The sequence below is a fragment of the Lepus europaeus genome, unplaced genomic scaffold (genome assembly GCF_033115175.1).
Source record: "Lepus europaeus isolate LE1 unplaced genomic scaffold, mLepTim1.pri SCAFFOLD_98, whole genome shotgun sequence".
NCBI lineage: Eukaryota > Metazoa > Chordata > Mammalia > Lagomorpha > Leporidae > Lepus > Lepus europaeus.
The window spans coordinates 560,242-576,260 of NW_026909622.1; the positions used below are offsets into that span (position 1 = coordinate 560,242).

The 16,019-nt window shown below is 40.3% G+C and overlaps 1 pseudogene; it reads right to left on the reverse strand.

The window, feature by feature from the left end:
* Positions 1–1,770: 1,770 nt before the first annotated feature.
* LOC133755749 (ubiquitin-conjugating enzyme E2 variant 2-like) lies at positions 1,771–2,208 on the reverse strand (annotated as a pseudogene).
* Positions 2,209–16,019: the final 13,811 nt, after the last annotated feature.

The following is a 16,019-nucleotide window of genomic DNA, read 5'->3' on the forward strand; positions in this document are numbered from 1 at the left end:
TTCATTTTTACTTGAAAGACAAAGAGATAACAGAGAGAAATAGATTTCTATCAATTAGTCTCATTTCTTGAATGTCCTTAGTAACCATGGTTGGACCAAGAGTCTGGAATTCAATTCCTATCTCCCATGTTGGTGATAAGGACCTAAGGACTCGAGGCATTATCTTCTACCTCCTTGGGTGTGCATTAGCAGGAATCTGGATGGATACAAAGCACAGGAGCCAGGACTCAAATCAGGCACTCCAATTTAAGATGAGGTATCCCAAGTAGTGTCTTTATTTTTGGACAGGCAGAGTGGACAGTGAAAGAGAGAGAGACAGAGAGAAAGGTTTTCCTTTGCCGTTGGTTCACCCTCCAATGGCCACCGCAGCGGAAGGCAGGAGCCAGGTGCTTATCCTGATCTCCCATGGGGTGCAGGGCCCAAGCACTTGGGCCATCCACCACTGCATTCCCAGGCCATAGCAGAGAGCTGGCCTGGAAGAGGGGCAACTGGGACTAGAACCCGGTGTGCCAGCCCTGTAGGTGGAGGATTAGCCTATTGAGCCACGATGCTGGCCCCAAGTAGTGTCCTAACTGCTGTTTCTGATGAAAACTTAGCTGCTAATTTGACTCTGATGCCCTTGCACAGGATGGTTATTTTTATATTTTGCTTTTAAGATTATATCGTTTTATAGTCTGACTAGGACATCTAAGTGGGAATGTCTTTGTTTTCATCCTATTTGGAGTTTACTGAACTTATCAGATGTATAGATTATTTTTAATCAAATCTGAGATGTTTTCTATCACTATTATTTAAATATCCTATTAGCTCCATCAGTCCTCTCCTTCAAGAGCTCTTCTCATAAATATGTCGGTATACTTGGTAGTATCACACAGGTCTCTAAAGTTCTGTTCATTTTTCTTCAATCTTAGTCTTTCTTACCCCCAGACTGGATAACCTCAGCTTATCTACTCTTATATTCAATAATTCATTTTTCTTCCTGCTCAGATATCAGATTGAGATCCTCTAAATAAATGATTTTTTTTCTTGAGGACACTTTCCACATTTTATTTACATTTTAGGACTAACTTTAATCTCAAAATCACATATCTATACAAATATTTCCCCTTTTTGTTGACTTCACTTAAGCTTAAATGTGTGGTTTGTTAAGCAAAGAATGTGAACAAATATTTACCATGTCTGTTACATGTAACAGACAGGAACAGCTTTTAACAGAAATGTATTGACCCCCCAAAACTATTTTTTGTTATAAATAAGGTATCAATATAATCCTGAACATATTTTTATGCTACTAGTAGTCAGCACCCACAGCACTTTAAAATTTAACACAATTTGTGACAATATTCATTGTACCTGCTACTTTAAATAATGTCAACTGCAGCTCTTTCACTAAACAAGATGGATAAAACATGCAATTTCTGTTTGTCCTTATTGGGATTTTTACTTTTCAGAAACACACATTTCCACTGCCATCTCACATGTCTCACCATGCTTGAATCTTGAAAATCTGAATCCTAGTTGGAGCTCTCCAGGTTACTGTTTAAATGACAGTGCCTCAACAAGAGAAAGAAAAATTGTGCTACATTTTTCCTCCTGTTACCTGAAAACAAAATGAGTGTACATACATTAAATATATTACAAATGTCCAGGTCACATATCCCAGCTGGAATTCTTTACTGAATGTGTGGTATTTTGCATTGTGATGTTTAGTCAAGACATTGATATGAGTAGAAGGTTGTTGATTTAAGGCAAGTCTGAGCTTCATTAAAATTAACTGTTGTATGTTTGTTCTTCTGGTGGAGGTAGAAGCTTCATGTTTGCTTTGGACACCATTAGACGTCTTAGCTCTTGAAGTACAACTTGAATGCTATATGCATTTTGCCATTTTGCTACTACTAGTATGCTCTGTGCAGACATCATTCCACTGGTGTTATTTATCCCATTCATATTAATATTCATTATAAATCTAAGTGATGGAGGAGCTTCTGGGTATTTAGGTCCACATTCTACTTTCAGGCTATATATTCTGTTCTCATAATTTGTCCTTGGTGGCCCCATAATCATGCCTGTCCACCTTGTAAGTGTCATATCTTCATCATCTTCAAGGCCCTAGCTAACTGTACCATCAACTACTCCTTTTTGTCCTTCTTCAAGTTCTTCCAACAAGCAAAAATTATGAGGAATTTTAACTCCTGTGGGGATCGCCATCTTCTCCCACAGTCCAAGGCAGATGCTGCATGCATGGGACAACCACCAAAATGAATTTTTAATTTCAGTTATCATACTTTTAAACACAATTTCTATTTCATTCCTTTTTATAATAGCTATTTTTAAAATTGCTATTCTACATTGGGTAGCACATTTTTTTTTTTTGGCAGGCAGAGTTAGACAGTGAGAGAGAGAGAGACAGAGAGAAAGGTCTTCCTTTTTCCATTGTTCACCCCCCAAATGGCCACTGCGGCCAGCGCACTGTACTGATCCAAAGCCAGGAGCCAGGTGCTTCTCCTGGTTTCCATGCAGGTGCAGGGCCCAAGCACTTGGGCCATCCTCCACTGCATTCCTGGGCCACAGCAGAGAGCTGGACTGGAAGAGGATGCAACCAGGACAGAATCTGGTGCCCTGACCAGGACTAGAACCTGGTGTGCCGGCGCTGCAGGCGGAGGATTAGCCTATTGAGCTGCGGCGACAGCCAGGTAACACATTGTTCTTATACTTTTCTGTAATTTTTGGACATGGGTTTTTAGTTCTCTGAAGATATTTGACACAGTTAATTTGGACAGCGCATGGGAGACCAAGAAGAAGCATCTGGCTCCTGGCTTTGGATCGGCGCAGCATGCCAGCCATAGCAGCCATTTGAGGGGTGAACCAATGGAAGGAAGACCTTTCTCTCTGTCTCTCTCTCTCTGTCTAACTCCACCTGTCAAAACAACAACAAAAAGACAATTAATTTAAGCCTATGTCTAGTAAATAGAACACCTGGGCTTCCTAACAAGAGTTTCTGAGGACTGCTTTTTTTTATCTCTGTATTTATGCGCTATATCTTGTTATATTTACTGTTTTCCTTTTATATTTTTTGTTGAAAAATGCACATTATGAATAATATAATATGGCAACTCTAAGAATTATATTCTATACCCACTCAACAGGGCTAGTTGTTGCTGCTGTTTATTTTAGCCAACCTTCCTGGAATATACTTTGTATGTTATCCACTTAAATCTCTGTTAATTTTGTTAGTATATAGCCAATTATTAGACAAAAATTTTCTTAAATTTCTTAACCTACTTATTACCCTATTATTATTTTCTTAAATTTCTTAAACTACTTATTACCCTATTAAACGCTGTATGTGCTGACACATGCTTTCATCACTACAAAGTAAACAGCTCTGCCTTAGCAATCACTTCCTGTTTGCACACTCCATCAAGTCCAAACAGAGGTGAGAGTTCTATGGCTGCTCATTTTCTCAGTCTGCAAAAAGCTGCACAAGTGTGTGGCCTTCTAGATCTCTGGGAACATTTAGAAGATTTTCAAAGCCCACTACAGTTATCTCATTTCCCATATTTTCACTTTACATTTTTTGGTCAGCCTTTTTTTGGCCTCAACTAGAATCATTGTCTTGGACAGTTATAATGTTAAACAATTACTTCTAATTGTTTTCAAAAAATAGGACTAGCAGCGAAGTTTTTCTCACAGAGTGTGCACTGAGTCAGGTCAAACACATGTCTTGTAAACACTGCCTTTCCAGGGAGCTGTCAGTCAATTTAAAAAGCAACAGCTCTCTGGGGGTGGGGCTTCTTGGAAGCTCTATCCTCATTTTGCCTTTTCCACTAGCTGCTGGGTTACTGGATTTCACAACTATTATAAGGCAATTAAAGGGTAATATTTCAAGATTACTATGGAGCTTAGGAAATGAAAATGAAAATAAGGCAAGTTAAAACACCACAAACCTTATTGTTCCTATTGAGATGCAGCATTTTTCTTGAATAACTTCCCATCAGATTGTTTTCATCCTTTGGTTGAATTCCAAAGGTCTCAGAAAGCTGATTTGGATAATATTGCCATGGTTCTTATTGGCTTAACAAATGAACAGCTTATCAGAGGCTCTTATTTCTATATTTCACAAATACTTCACATCATTCATATTTAATGTATTATTTCATGTTTATTTACATTTTATTGCTCCTCTTTGCAATAATAGGATAAAGGATTCACATAAGATACTGCGAATTCATAATTTCATACTACATTCAAATATTTCCATTAATGGGTTAAAAGTTAATTTTTTTTAATTTACCCATTTGAGAGGCAGAAAGAAAGAATGAGAGACAAAGAAAGAGCATGATCCCATCCCCTTGTTCACTCCTCAAATGTCTGCACTGGCTGGGAGGCCAAAACCTGGGGCCAGAACTCAATCCAGATCTCTCAGTGGGTGGCAGGAATTCATCCTCCAGAATCTGCATTAGCAGGAGGCTAGAATGAAGAGCTAGAGCTGGGAATTAAAGTGAGTTACTCCTATATGGGATACAGGTAAGTTTTTTTAAGATTTATTTATTTATTTGAAAGGCAGAGTTATAGAAGGAGAGAGAATGGTCAGAGCTAGGCTGATCTGAATCCAGAAGCCAGAAACTTTTTCTGGGTCTCCCACATGGGTGTGAGGCCCATGGACTTGGGCTGTCTTCCACTGCTTTCCTGGGCACATTATCATGAAGCTGGATGGAAGTGGAGCAGCTAGGACTCAAAATAATGCCCATATAGGAGGCTGGCACAGAAGGTGGTAGCTTTACCTACTACACCACAGCAGTGACCCTGGATACAGGCATTTTAACTGGCATCTTAACTGCCAAGCCAAATGCTCACTCTAGGAATTTAGTTTTTGAAGGCTTTATGTATTGCAAATATCCTTAGCAAATTATTATATAGGTTGCACTTTCTCCATCTAAGATAAAGCAATACATTATGGTACCATTTAAATAGTCAGGAGAGTGAAGAGGCAACAGACAGAATGGGAAAAAATATTTGCAAACCATGCTACAGATAAAGGATTAATAACCAGAATCTACAAAGAAATCAAGAAAATCCACAACAATAAAACAAACAACCCACTTGAGAGATGGGCCAAGGACCTCAATAGGCATTTTTCAAAAGAGGAATCCAAATGGCCAACAGGCACATGGAAAAATGTTCAAGATCACTAGCAATCAGGGAAATGCAAATCAAAACCACAATGAGGTTTTACCTCACCCCAGTTAAAATGCCTCACATTCAGAAATCTACCAACAACAGATGCTGGTGAGGATGTGGGGAAAAAGGGACACTAACCCACTGTTGGTGGGAATGCAAACTGGTTAAGCCACTATGGAAGTCAGTCTGGAGATTCCTCAGAAGCTTGAATATAACCCTACCATTCAACCCAGCCATCCCACTCCTTGGAATTTACCCAAAGGAAATTAAATCGGCAAACAAAAAAGTGGTCTGCACATTAATGTTTATTGCAGCTCAATTCACAATAGCTAAGACCTAGAATCAACCTAAATGTCCATCAACAGTAGACTGTATAAAGAAATTTTGGGATATTTACTCTATAGAATACTATATAGCAGTAAAAAAAAAAAATGAAATCCGGTCATTTGTAACAAAATGGAGGAATCTGGAAAACATCATGCTGAGTGAAATAAGCCAGTCCCAAAGGGACAAATATCATATGTTCTCCCTAATCAGTGACACTTAACCGAGCACCAAAAAGGAAACCTGTTAAAGTGAAATGGACACTATGAGAAATGGTGACTTGATCAGCCCTTGTCCTGACTGTTGATGAACTTAATACTTTATCCCTCTTAGTATTTTTTTTTGTTTGTTCTACTTAATACTATTGGTTGAATTCTGTAATCAATACACAGTTATTCTTAAGTGTTGAAACTTAACTGAAAAGTGATCTCTGTAAAATATATGAGTGGGAATAAGAGAGAGAAGAGATGTACAATTTGGGACATGCTCAATCTGACTTGCCCCAAATGGTAGAGTTAGAAATGTGCCTGGGGATTTCAATTCAATCCCATCAAGGTGGCATGTACCAATGCACATCACTAGTCCAAGTGATCAATTTCAGTTCACAATTGATCATAATGATAGGTCTAAGAGTCAAAGGGATCACACAAACAAGACTAGCGTCTGCTAACACTAACTGATAGAATTAAAAAGGAAGAGAACGATCCAACATGGGAAGCAGGATACACAGCAGACTCATAGAATGGTGGATGTCCTGAACAGCACTCTGGCCTCAGAATCAGCCCTTAAGGCATTTGGATCTGGCTGAAATGAGAGTATGTCAGGCATGGAAAGCCAAGACACTGTGGCAAAAAAAAAAATGACCTAAATGAAAGATCTCTGCAAGTGAGATCCCAGTGGAAAGAACGGGCCATCAAAGAAGGAGGTACCTTTCTCTGAAGGGAGGAAAGAACTTCCACTTTGACTATGACCTTGTCTAAATATGATCAGAGTTGGCGAACTCAAAAGGCTTCCATAGCCTTGGGAACTCATGACAAGAGCCTAGGGGGATTATTACCATAAAGAAGAGTGTCAATTTGTTACATCAACAACAGTAGTCACTGTGCACTTACTCCTCTTGTGGGATCTCTGTCCTTAACTAGTACTAAAACAGTATTTTACACTTTATGTTTCTGTGTGGGTGCAAACTGTTGAAATCTTTACTTAATATATACTAAATAGATCTTTTGTATACAAAGATAATTGAAAATGAATCTTGATGCAAATGGAATGGGAGAGGGAGTGGGAGATGGGAGGGTTGCAGGTGGGAGGGAAGTTATGGGGGGCAAAAAGCCATTGTAATTCATAAGCTCTACTTTGGAAATTTATATTTATTAAATAAAAGTTAAAAAAAGGAATCTCAAAAATATCTTTTAGAGTTTAACCATTGTTTCCTAATTTTAGATTTTTGTTTTGTTTTATTTTCTACTTTCTGTAACAGGACTGCCCTCAGTCTGCATGTAACTTTTATAATAGTTCCTGCAGATTCATGAAGAAGCAGTATATTTTTTTAAGATTTGTTTTATTTATTTGAAAGACAGGGTTATAGAGAGAGGCAGAGACAGAGAGAGACATCTTGCATCTGCTGGTTCACTTCCCAGAGCTACACTAATCTGAAGCCATGAGCCAGGAGCTTCTTGTGGGTCTCCCATGTGGATGCAGGGGCAAGCACTTGGGCCTTCTTCTGCTTTCCCAGGCCATAGGAGGATTAACCTACTGCACCACAGCACAAGCTCCAAGAAGCAGTATAAACATCAATCAGTACAAAGAAACGTTTAACCTAATTCATCATTTCACATATTTGTACTTCTTTGTCTTCCCATTAACCTTTGCTGGTTTTATGATTACATAATTTTTTAAATGCTGGTTAAACAGGAATGCTTAAAGCTTTAAAAGTTAACACTCTTAAACATTTTTTGCCTTTATTCCACTGCAGAATAATATTTTTATTCCTACTTTGAGTTTTGTTCTGTATCATGTCTTATGCTAGAAATACTTAAATGATGTGAAACAATGCAGGACTAAGTTTAACTTCAGCTGGCCTCTGTCATTGTGATGGTGATACATGTCATTAGTTGCCACTTCTTCAGGGTGATCTATAGTTTGAAAACTAAGAACCCAAAAATAAATCTTTCAGAATCATCTAGTTCTGTAAAACTGACATTGTTTGTTGGTTATTGATCTTGCCTTTTTTCTTTAAAACAATGTCCTTTCTCTGATCCCTTAAGAAAGCTGCACCAAATCATTTCCCTGTTGCTTTCTTGGTACTTATGAAAATAGAAGTTTTTATTGCAGGGGTTTCAGCTTGTATCTTTGTTATGAATTATGCCTTTTTATATTTATGAATATAAAATTCACTTATGAATAAACTTGATAATGGAAACAAAATAAATCAAGTGCATGTGTGTCCTTGACCATGTTCTTTTTCTTATGTAATAGACTGATTATTGAGACATGAGAGTTGACCCGCACCTTTTGTTCAGTCATGGAACCTGGTTTCCTTTTACCATGGAATTGTCTTACTTGGAAACGTTGATCCTGATGAGAGAGAAGATGGTGCCAAAACTGTCTTCAGATGATGCGCTCAAATTTTCTACCTCTTCAGGGCTGATATTTCTAACTGAACTGCTGCCTATGGTGTCTTTTGGAAAGCTCCTTCAAGGGTGATTTTCTGTTAATTTTTAACAAATTTTTAAATCATGTTCTGCTATACCTCTTCTGTTCATATACAGCAAAACTTCAAAAATTACCAGCTTTGGTGAAAGGTCAAATTAGATAATTTGGAACCAGGATGATAATGGTTTTTCATCTTGACTTTTATTACATTTTTAAATCCTAACATAAAGTGAATTTGACTGGCAAGGCAAGTAGCTATTAGGGAAGCGATTTGATATTTTTAAAGAATTATCTGTACTTTTTTTAATTGAAAAAATATAGAAATATATGTTAAAAATGTAAGACAAGCGTACTGAATGGATGACATCCTAGGCTTTTCCCTCCCTTTGTTTTTCTTTTAGCAGCAGGAAAATAGTTTATGCCCTCTCCGCATTACCTGTAACAGTTAATTTTCTAATGTTAATTACATTGTATGTTTATTGTTCTAAGCTTACTGTTGAGCATATGTTGGGAATAAAACTACACAGCATTACTTGAAAAATTAATAATGTGTGCCAGCTGTTTTTTCTGTCTTACTGTGTAACATTTTTTGAAGAAGGTCTTAAAGCAGTGGTGCTGCCATGAATTTTGTAAGTGCATCTGGAGAGAAAAGATTCACCAGGAGCACAACTGCAATCCAGTGTATATAGATGGCTGTATACACATGCACATATTATACTTTATCTTAAGAAGAAAAGGCATTTTAAACATTGAAACATTATAAACATGTAAACTCAAAATTGCTTTATGCACCATGATCTCTGGTGTATTTTGCGTTCATTTTAAATCAAAATATTGGTTTAATGTTAACCTCTGCTTTAGAATTCTTTAAGTACTGTTGATGGTCCAGTAGAGTGACTCAAGCTGGATGATAATTCTGCCACTGGATCAAGCACCTGGCATTGAATAGCAGACACTCAAGAAGTGGATGAACTATGTAATAGAAAAGTATGGTTTAAAGTGTCTAAGTGAAAGCTAATCTATATAAGTATTAAAAAATAATGTTTAAAGTTCTCTATTTTCAGTTGATAAGTCTATGATAAAGCTATTGCTTATTCAATTCACCTTGTGCAGTATACCCTTACCTTGTTCATTCTAGAAACATACTTCGATGTCACCTATCAAAGAATTGTCCCAAAAAACTGTTGTTTAAATTTTTTCTTCTTTTTCTTGGCCAACCTAACTCAATGTAATTCACTTACTGCACTGCTCAAAACTAATTAAAAGCATGACATTCCAGGCTGCTTTGTATTTCACTATGGAATCTCTAGGAGAGGCAAAAGGCCAATATCCCTTTGAAAGACAGAATGAAAAATAACTATACATCACCCACTCCTGAAAGTGGGCTGATATGAGAGACCCCAGGATTCTTAGATTTCTCATCCAAGGTGGGGGAAAAGTCCCTTGGGCCACAAATTCTTCTCTAGCTCCATAAGTTCAGTCATGTATAATGACTTTTGAAAGTCTTAACCTTCTCTACTGTGCAGAGACTATACAGAGTATGTACAGTCAGCTAGACTCTGACACATCCTAAAATTAAGCATCATCATTAAGGAATCCTTGCAGGTTTGAATGTTGGTTTTTCCACTTCTTTTTTAAAATTTATTTATTTATTTATTTGTCAGATAGAGTTAAACAGTGAGAGAGAGAGACAGAGAGAAAGGTCTTCCTTCTGTTGGTTCACCCCCCAAATGGCTGTTATGGCCGGAGCTACACCGATCTGAAGCCAGGAGCCAGGTGCTTTCTCCTGGTCTTGTTATGCCCAGTTCAGTTGTCCCCAAAGACCACCAAGGAGCCGATAGTGCTGTAAAGCACACGAGAGTTTTCTTACAGCTCTGGGCCTGGACTCTCAATCAGCACTGATGCAGTGGGTCTGAAGTGAGAGCCTCAACCCTTCAGTTAACAGGGTTTTTATAGGGTTTTCAGAGATATTCTATACATTATGGTACCATTTATCAAATCATCTCATCCAGCGGGAAATCAAAAGGACATCTCTTAGAATTGATTAGTCCATCCAGTGGCGGGAACGGACCTACTAAAGGTGGTTGGATGGCTTTGGGGCTGATGCCTTTTGAATTGATTGGACAAAGCATAGGGTCTGAGCTGCTAGGGTATACGTGCCAAACTGCAGGGTCTCAGGAAGCTATTAATGACTTTATCTGCCCTGAGAAGACACCAGAAACTCTAGGTATTTCTCTGTTATCTGCTAATCGGCTGTTGCTAGGAGAGTTTATCACAAGGGGAGTTCATTTATTTACTTTTAGGAGCTTCTGGCTTAGGGTTCAGGGCCTGGTCAGACCCAAGTTACAAGATGGAGGCCTAATTTAAAATTGTTACACCTTGATCCAGGCTCAGGTCTCACAGTCTCTCATGCGAGTGCAGGGCCCAATGACCTGGACCATCCTCCACTGCCCTCCCAGGCCATAGCAGAGAGCTGGACTGGAAGAGGAGCAACCGGGACTAGAACCAGGTGCCCATATGGGATGCTGGTGCCTCAGGTGGAGGATTAACCCAGTGAGCCACAGCACCAGCCCCCAGTTTTCCCACTTCTTAGCAATAGCATCTTGGGAAATCTGTTCTTCTTCACCTGTAAAATAATAATAATAATACCTACCATTTAAGCAAGAATGAAATAGGGCAACATATCTGGCATATCTGGCATGTCATATCTGGCATGTAATTACTCAGTACTAGCTTGCCTTTATTACTACTATTGTCCCATCAGGCTAAGTCCAATGGGCCACACTTGAGTTTCTATACTCTGAGCCTATAATGCACACAATGCAGTCCCAGACATAATAATGTCCTCTGTATCCCCAGAGTGCTCTGGACCTCACATAGTGTAAACTATATCCAAAAGGATTGTAAAAAGTTCACAGGAGAAATGGAGTTAAAAGGTAAGTTAATGTTGGTATAATTTTTAAAAATCAGTATCTAGGTTTTCCCTTATAGACATTTTTATTATGTTTTTTTATATTTTTTATTTATTTATTTTTGACAGGCAGAGTGGACAGTGAGAGAGAGAGAGAAACAGAGAGAAAGGTCTTCCTTTGCCATTGGTTCACCCTCCAATGGCTGCCGCGGCCGGCGCACTGAGGCCAGCACACCGCACTGATCTGAAGCCAGGAGCCAGGTGCTTCTCCTGGTCTCCCATGGGGTGCAGGGCCCAAGCACTTGGGCCATCCTCCACTGCACTCCCTAGCCACAGCAGAGAGCTGGCCTGGAAGAGGGGCAACCGGGACAGAATCCGGTGCCCCGACCGGGACTAGAACCCGGTGTGCCAGTGCTGCAAGGTGGAGGATTAGCCTGTTGAGCCACGGTGCCAGCCGCCCTTACAGACATTTTTTAATGGAATTCTTGCAGACTCCTCATGCACCCTAGTCTCTACTATGGACAATATGTTGATGGCCAGAGTCCTCTTGCTTACACATTATCCTTTCTCATCTGATTTCACTCACATAAAAAAGCTATAGGAAATCATGGGGTAGCTATTAGGAGGTTAGGCCTCCCAACAGTCCCTGGGTTCCACACTCCCTTTTCTTAACTACTAAGTAAAGGAAAAAAATGTAGCTCTTTGTCTTCTCTTCCTGAAAACTTCACTTTCAAAACATTAAGTGAAGTCCTCTTTAGAAATTTCAAGTTGTATAAAGAACACAGCCAAGGTCTATGACCTAGATAGCTGATTATTTTCAGCATCTTTCGGTAGGAATTGTTAATGAGACTTTAATATGAAGAGCTTAAATCACCAAAGTGTTAAAAGCTTTAGTGAAGCATCACAGAACTCATGAAGAAAATCTCAACACTCTCTTCCAGGCAACTCCCTTCCTGACACCCACCTCCCAATAAAAGTAGCCAAGAGGGTTTCTCAGATCACAGAAACACACTCCAAGTCCTTGTTTATAAATTGGCTTTTAAATTGTAGGAGATTGAGGTAGTATACTTAAATCTCCAAATGCAAGCCCACAAGACAAAACATGCTGTGAGTTAGGAAAGAGGAGAAAGCAAGAAGCCACAGTCAGACTAGTTTTATTTGGAAGACTAAAACCTGGGAGGGGCTCCCTCTCAGGTGAACTCATGAAAGAGATTTGCCAATGAACACAAAATGAAAAAAGAACACCCTCCCTTACAGACTAGTGGTTTATATTATAGGAGTGGGAGTCTTCTGTACTCTGGCTGCTTGCTTGCCTGCTATGCTCCCCTGGAATTTATGACCTCCTGCCCCCCACCATCTCCCCTGGGATTTATGGCCCAATGCTTCCTGCCAATTCTTCCCCATGCCATCTCCTTTGTATGGCCTTCCTGCCACATAACATATATAGTCTTTACGTTTAAATGAACCAATGAACATGTTAGGTCCCAATTCCTTGCCATATAGAGAATAAGAAGATACCCTACGTAGGAGATGACCTGCACCCTTGTAAGTGTGAGGCTATAAAAACCTCTTATGCAAATGAGAGGGCCTTTTGCCTGTGCACTGCTAAATGGCTGTGTGCGGGTAGGGGGTCCCAGCCGGCTGGTAACAAATAAACCTCTGCTTTTGCATCCATGACTGTGCCTTGTGCATTGATTGGGAAATTCGGACACAACAATATAATACAAATGGGCTGGAAGGGACTTGGAGGTTTGAGCTAAAGCTGGGCTGCTGAGACAGAGGAAGAGCTTGGGCTAGTTTTAAAGGTCCTTTGAGACAACAGTGTGAGATGGGAGGGGTTTAGACTGAGGCTGGACTGTGAGGCTGATCTGAGAAGGGGGAGACAGCTTGGGAGGAGATGGAGAGCTCTCAGACTGATATGAAGAGTCTTCAAATAGTGTTGTGTCCAATAGGCCAGGAAGGGCAGGAATAATCAATGTAGGGTGGGGTTGCATTAGCAAGGTAGAGAAACAAGGGAAGGCTTGTTATGTAAGTGAAGGGTGAACATGGATTTAAGGCTTTTTGTCCTTGCTCCATCACTGTGCATCAAAAAGTCAGAATAAAGCAGACTTTGATGAAGGCAAGTTCTGGTAGAAACTTTGTAATGAAAATTTAGCAATTACAATCTATTGCAGTTCAGATAGATTTTAGTCTTTAGCTAAAGAGATTCATGTTTGGTGCCTTTGAGCTGGGAACCTGAAGAAATGACTAACAAAGGTAAATGCAATAGGAGTGGCCAGAGACTCCTTTGTGCTCTACCAGAGGCAAAATCCAGTCCTAATGATGAAACTCCAAACCCCAATGAGTGGCCACACACATAACATGTTTCAAGTCTGCAAGGACTTTTGCAAGAACTCTCAGTAAAGCCTCACACTATGTGCATGCCTGTTTTTGTTTCAAGGAAATATTATTTGCTGGGCCTTTTTCAGGAAAGACAGGCAGAATGTTAGCCACATTAGTCCCTTCTTCACAACTTCAAACATCACTGCTACCACCAATTCAGATTTAAGAGGAGGACAACTGCTAACTTTGAGGAAGGAGCAAATGGGATGTACTATCTGCTATCTCTTTACTCTGTTTCTAGCCTGCAAACCTCTTCTCCCCTTCTCTAGTAGTCTCAGGTAAGAAGTCAGCTTGTTCACTCACTCACCAGACTGTCTTTCAAACCCTATGCTCTACTCTCCCTGTGTCAGATCCTCATTCAGATCATGCATGTGGGTTACTACATTGACCAACACCCAGTGTTGCACATACTCTTTGCACTGTGACTCACAACCTGCACACATTAACCAGAATCTCATCTGGTGGCCTCTCAGCATCACCCACCCAGGTTGTTGGGCTCAACCCAGGCTCAGCTAAGCTTAGAGGAGCATAAGAGGAAGGACATAGGATCAGGAGATCAGCCCACCTACCCAGGGCTCCTGCCACATCACCCCCTGTAAATGCCATTGCTATAGCAACTCTCCAACCTTGCAGCAGTGCTTTCTCCTTCCTCTGACTGTAGGTCTCCATGTATCTGTTGGCCTCAGCAGGCACTCCAGGTGCAGGCTCTGTCCTTGCATACTATGGTGCTGGCCAGACAGAGGCAAGGATAGCTTAGACTGCTGCCTACCATTCATTCCTAGTGTGCCAGTAGCTGCAGTCAATATCACAAGGCCACAACTCACAATACACCTTCATGCCCTCTGTGTCTTGCCTCCCCTATGGGCAAATGTGTGATGAGGCCAGCCTCTGAGGCTTCTGCTGGATCCTTTGACCAATGGGTTCTAGTGAGTTTGGGCTTTTTCTCCCCATATGCTTTCTAGGGTGTCAAGATGGTGCCTGCCCCTACTTCTGGCTTTAGGGAATCTACCATTTTCCAGGAGCATGTACTCAAGAGGTGGGCAGCTGGGCATTTCTGAGCTATGAAGGATATTTTTTCTTTCTTTCTTTCTTTCTTTCTTTCTTTCTTTCTTTCTTTCTTTCTTTCTTTCTTTCTTTCTTTCTTTCTTTCTTTCTTTTTTTTTTTTTTGCTTTTTAAGGAGGACTCTAAGGTTGAGCATGACCAAAATCCCTTGCCTCAGTTTTCTCACCTTGCAGTACCCCCATAAGGTGAATTTTGACTCTTAAGATGAGTCTTCCATTTAGATGACACCTCAATATTTGGTGCACTCAACAAGTCATTATCATCTGCCCTCTGATGTGGGCCTGTGGGAGATCTGGTGGCAGGAGAGCTTTATGCTAAGAAGAAAATGCTAGAAAAAGAGCTTTCTTATGAAAGAGAAAACCTCTGGGTAAAAAGATTCTGGCCTCAAATGTGGGGAGCTCCCACAGTCCCTCTAGTCAGCTGAAGACAGAGATGAGTTTCTCTTTCTTAGTAATGCCTCTCTGCAAAGATATGGGCACCAGGATAGAGGCTGGGAGAGCTCAGGCTTGTCCAGGTTAATGATGGGCTTGACAGCCTCCCAGTTAGGACCCATGTTCAGGCCCCAGCTTAAGTTACCATGCCTCTATCTATCATTTGCCTATCTTCATTTCAGACTAAAGTGTCATTTCTGGACTCCACCACCTCTGAAATCTGACTTAATCCAATGTTTCCTGACTGTCATGGGGATACTATCCACAAATGATGTAGGTGATTCTACTGTGCATCTACAGCTTTTGTCACATTCTTTTGTAATTGTTTATATCTTTGTCATCTGTCCCCCAGGAATGTAAATGCCTTTATGGTAAGCACTATATACACATCATTCATGTTGTATCAATTATACCCAGGGAAGTTCCAGACATAATGCATACAAGTCACCCCTGTCTTCCTCCCTTCTCAGTCCCTCATTCCCACAGTGCTAGGGGCTCTTGCTCATCTCTTCCTCTGCCACTCCTCCTTCTGCACAGCTATCACCACCATGAGACACCCACACACCATGCTCCTGGCACCTTGTGCTCTCCTGCTCCAATGGCTCCAAACAGGATGATAGCAAACAGGATGATACAGCAAGTGAGTGAGGCTTACTGATATCCATGAAGCTAAGCTACTGTGCTCCATTCTCACTAACTGAATTGCAGATGCTGACCCTGAATGCTCTGATTGTGCTCAGTTCATATGGTTTGATGACAAGTGAGAGCATGGTAGTCTCCTAGAAATAAAAAAAAAAAATGCCTGACTGCCTATTACATTAGTTAGGGCCCACAGAGCTCTGCAGCACTCTTCTTGGGGCCCTTTTCACTTCCTGTTCACATCTATTGCTTTATTCTTCTCTTTTTGCCCATCCACTCCCACCAGAGTAGCCAAGACACAGTGAGTTTATTTAACAGCCATGATGCTGACCCAGTGGCATGACACCCCACTTGGACTTTATAATGCATATTTTGTCTATTCTGGAAAATTCTTACTTATTTTCTGCTTCATTGCACATTGAGTACTTGAGGT